This window comes from Rutidosis leptorrhynchoides, chromosome 9 (assembly GCF_046630445.1).
Source record: "Rutidosis leptorrhynchoides isolate AG116_Rl617_1_P2 chromosome 9, CSIRO_AGI_Rlap_v1, whole genome shotgun sequence".
In the NCBI taxonomy this organism is placed as follows: Eukaryota; Viridiplantae; Streptophyta; class Magnoliopsida; order Asterales; family Asteraceae; genus Rutidosis; species Rutidosis leptorrhynchoides.
This window is the reverse complement of record NC_092341.1, coordinates 334,412,503-334,417,688: the sequence shown is the minus strand read 5'-3', so window position 1 is coordinate 334,417,688 and position 5,186 is coordinate 334,412,503. Positions and strand designations below refer to the sequence as shown.

At 32.8% G+C, this 5,186-nt stretch overlaps 1 non-coding gene across 1 annotated transcript; it reads right to left on the bottom strand.

Moving 5' to 3' along the window:
* Positions 1 to 3,058: 3,058 nt before the first annotated feature.
* Positions 3,059 to 3,165, bottom strand: LOC139869873 (small nucleolar RNA R71). The gene has a single exon (XR_011766449.1). It is a non-coding gene; the product is annotated as a small nucleolar RNA R71 (small nucleolar RNA).
* Between the last annotated feature and the right edge of the window lie 2,021 nt (positions 3,166 to 5,186).

Genomic DNA, 5,186 nt, shown 5'->3' with positions numbered 1-5,186 from the left:
ACTAAGTTATTATTATGCTTATTTGAGCCGAAATAATTGTGATGTTGGACTAAATATTAAGATGGGGTTATTGGATTTTGTACCTTAATTCGGGTTTGGACAAAAGACCGACACTTGTGAACATTGGGCTATTGACTATTAATAGGTAGGGGGTATTGTCTAATTGAATGACAACTCAATGGAACCTGTCGAACCTATCTTCAAATTAGTTAATATAATAATTATTAAATTGATTACGAATATCCTATTTAGTGACGTTTATACGACATCGTTTACAATCATTTAATTAATCAATTGGATTGGGTAATTGATTATTCATTTTGGCCAAATGGATAAATTAATATATCATGGACTAATTAAAACAGGGGTGTATTACATACAAGGGTAATTGGTGTAATTGTTAACAAAGTATTAAAACATTGGATTACACGCAGTCGATAACCTGGTGTAATTATTAACAAAGTATTAAAATCTTGTTACAGTTTAAATCCCTAATTAGTTAGAATATTTGACTTCGGGAATAAGGTTAATTTGACGTGCATTTTATAATTATGACCGATGGACTATTATGGACAAAAACCAAATAGGTATCAAATAATCCAGGACAAAGGACAATTAACCCAGGGTAATAAATTAAAATTAAAACGTCAAACATCATGATCACGGAAGTTTAAATAAGCATAATATTTTTATTTCATATTTCATCTTACCTTTATTTATTGTCATTTTAATTACTGCAATTTACTTTATCGCAATTTAAATTCTGTCATTTATATTATCGTCATTTATCTTTACGCTTTATTTAAAATCGACAAACCGGTCATTAAACGGTAAAAACCCCCTTTTATATATTATTATTACTATATATAATTATATAATTATATATAAATATAGTTGTTAAAAATATAGTACGTAATCGCTAGCTCCCTGTGGAACGAACCAGACTTACTAAAAACTACACTTCTCTACGACTAGGTACACTGCCTATAGTGTTGTAGCAAGGTTTAGGTATATCCCATCTGTAAATAAATTAAATTAAAACTTGTGTAATTTGTATCGTATTCCGTAATAAAAATAAAAGTATATCACGTACCACCGCTCGCACATCAAGTTTTTGGCGCCGCTGCCGGGGACCCGGCGAAACGCTATATTTTTACGCTATATTTCTTATCTCTAATTTTGTAATATATATATATATATATATATATATATATATATATATATATATATATATATATATATATATATATATATATATATATATATATATATATATAAGTGTTTAAAAATCTATATATTTGTTATTTTTAAGAATTTTGTTTATAAAAATTTAAAAAAAAGTATTTTTATTTTCAGTATGTAAAATATAAGTTTATTCTATTTTATAAATATTCTAAATATATATTTTTGAAAATAAAAAAATCAAATAAATATATAAATTAAAATTGGTCGAACGGATTAGTGGCCCGAATTATTTCTGATATCTTGGGCCATGCGACCGCATGATCTCGATGGTGTAAACTCATGCAACCGCATGAGCTGATCTGACTGGCCAAAACCTTAAACATTAATTACGGCTGTAGGGTTTTATTATAATTAATATAATTTAATTAAATTAGGGTTTAATTAATTAATTAATATAATTATCTCTTGTTTAATATTAATTTGTAATATTAAATTTTTATTTTTATTATTAATTATATAGATTAATATTTTTATATAATAATACTATAAAAATAATATTTTTATATAAAATTTTATTTTTATCATTTTTCTTTTATAACTTTTATAATTTATATCTTTTTAATCGTGTCGTTCGTAATATTAGTTTCGTAGTTATAGATTTGCCGTAGATTTTTAGCTTTTAAGACTTTGCCATAAAATCCCTTAAGTGCTTTTTCTTTAGATTAAGATTTAGGCGCTTTAGAATTTTGGGACGCAGTTTTTAGATTATAGTGCCTAATTAAGTTATTGGCATTTTGGATATAGAATTCCTTTTAAGCCTTAATACCTTTAGGCGCAACTTTTTAGATTTAATTTTTAGACTTTTAAGTTTCGACGTTTTTCTTTCTTATTTTTATTTTTCGACGTTTTCGACGCACTATTTTTCTTTCTCATTTCTACGCTCTAGTTTATAGGACATAGATTTTTATTTCAAAATTTCGACAAAAAATTATTTTAAGCGGTTAAGTTGATAGACATCAAAATTTTTTGGTTCTTAGTAATAGTTGGATTTGTTAGTGGCGAGTTGTGGGCTTTCGATTTAAAGGGTCCTGGCTACCTGCTGCATCTATTGGCTATTCGAAACGTGGGCAAAATTAGAAAAGTCAATTAATTTGATAACTTATATAATTTTTATTTTTATAACTAATAGGATATTCAGTGAATGCACCGAGCAAAACGTTCACCACCTTTCATACGTTCACCACCTGTAACTCGATCAAGACATCTAGCCAATATTGTCGCCGTTGATTTTTCTTTAGAATCATCATCTAGTCGAACAAGTACTCCAATTCAAATTTCCGATAATCTATTTTTTGAACCAGACCTCACAATTGAGAACCCGGAGGATATTCAAGGACAATTCCAAGATCCTGAACCACTAATCATTCCTCCTGAATCACAAACTATTAAATCAGAATCCTCTAGTGATTCGTATTCAACAAATTCAATTATGGAAGTAACGGAACCTCAAAGCATGGAAGACCGAATGAGAGCCACACGCACTGGCCAAGGTCACGCCATTATTTGGCCAGATGTTAATGCGCCAGATTATGAAATCAAAGGACAAATCCTACACATGGTAACTAATCAATGCCAATATTGTGGTACACCAAAAGAAGATCTAAACAAACATCTTCGAACCTTTAATAGGATCTGTACTCTATTCAAAATCAGAGAAGTTGAGGATGAACAGATCTATCTCATGTTGTTTCTCTGGACTTTAAAGGGAGAAGCCAAAGATTGGTTAGAATCGTTACCTGAAGGAGCGATTGATACATGGGATGTTTTAGTTGAGAAATTTCTTAAAAGATTCTTTCCGGCATCTAAAGCCGTGAGACTTCAAGGAGAAATTGTTACGTTAACACAAAAGCCAAATGAAACATTATATGAGGCATGGACAAGATTCGTAAAGTTGTTGAGAGGATGTCCTCAACATTGTTTAGACACTTATCAAATAGTGCAAATATTCTACCAAGGATGCGATGTTGCTACAAGAAAAGATATCGACACAGCAGCTGGTGGTTCCATTATGAAGAAAACCGCAACCGAAGCTCACAAGATAATTGATAATACAGCCTCCCACTCGCATGAGTGGCACCAGGAAAAATATATTTTTCGTTCACCTAAAGCGGCTAGAGCCGATTCTAGCCATGACTTTGATTCCGTCTTCGCAAAAATAGATGTTTTCGAGAGACGAATGGAAAAGATGACTAAAGATATTCACGCAATACGAATCAGTTGTGAGCAATGCGGTGGACCACACTTAACAAAAGATTGTCACATTGAGCAAATGATGGAACAACGTGAGAATGTTTCATACATGAACCAAAGGCCGGAAAATAATTATCAAAATAATTATCAACCGCCAAGGCCAAAATTCAATCTAAATCAAAACATTCTTTACAATCCAAATGGACCCAACAATATCTCGTACAACCAACATGGTCCGAATAACCAACCAACTCAAAACAACACTTTCAATCAACAAAGACCTAGCTTGTATAAACCACCACAACAAACCAAAGAGAAAAAGCCAAATCTGGAAGAAATGATGGCAAAGCTAATGGAATGTCAAACACAATTTATTACATCTCAAACCCAAACAAATGAGAGGTTTGATCAGTCATTAAGAACTCAACAAGCTTCCATTTTGAATCTAGAAAAACACGTAGGTACTCTTGCTAGCATGATGAGTGAGAGGGAACAAGGAAAGCTACCGAGTAATACTGAAGTAAATCCTCGGAATGAGAATGTTAATATGGTGTCAACAAATTCTGAAAAACCATCATCATAAGATGGGAAGGTTTTAGAGGTGAGTAACAATGAAGGAGTTACGCCACCGCCACCACCCGAGTATGTAAAGCCAGTGGTGGCACCCTACAGAACACCCATCCCGTTTCGAAGAAAAGGAGTTGAGTATGAGCAAGTAATAGGTAATAAATTTTGTGATACCTCTGGAATGAAGAAGAAGAATAAGAAGGTACAAGAAACAAAAACCGTAAAAATAAACCCGGTGAAGACAGTTTCACCAAAACCTCCACCTAGGTTGGGTGATCCGGGTGAATTTATTGTTCCTTGTCTACTTAGTGATTGTGTCATGTATGATGCACTAGCAGATTTAGGTGCGAGTGTAAGTGTTATGCCTCTTTCATTATATAAGAGATTAGGAGTAGGTGAGCCAAGTCCAACGAAAATGAGTGTTCGACTCCTTGATCAAACCATTAAGCACTCAGTTGGAATTGCTGACAACCTACCCGTTCAAGTAGGTAATTTAACCTTTCTAGTCGAATTTATTGTCATTGACATAGAAGAGGACTCAAACATTCCTCTAATTTTAGGTCGACCATTCTTAGCGTCCACCGGGGCGTTTTTTGATGTAAGAAAGGGTAGAATGACACTTAGTGATGGTGACAAATCGGTCACCTTTGTGATTCGAAAGTCTAAATCTCCACCAAACAAAACCGTTGAACCAATAAAGACGATTGGTAAGAACCATGTTTTTTACCAACTCCAACGGTAGTGCTTAGTAATAATAAAACGCCTAATTGTGGGGAAGATGAAGTAACACTTAATGATGACTTGATAACAAAGAACCTCGTTGTTGATACGAAATTAAATGACCCCATTATTAATAGTTCAATGAAGAAACTTATTAAACGGATTCGTGATGCTAGAACCAAGGGGAACTCTAAGTTATGTAACCGGTTAGTATCCAATCTATCGCCTAAAGAAAAGGCGAAACTAGTTGAATTTATGGATATTACACAAGAATCCGACCAATGACTTAAAGCAAAAGTCACAGATATGCAAGTTGATTATGGTCCAAAAGAAATTGACAATGAAGTTAATCACAATTTCGACACCACATCTACCTAAGTGTGGGGAGATTCAAATGTTCTAAGAAATAATGCTGTCTAGAGTTAATTGTTCCGTTCTCGTGTAGTTCTGAGAATGGAATCTGA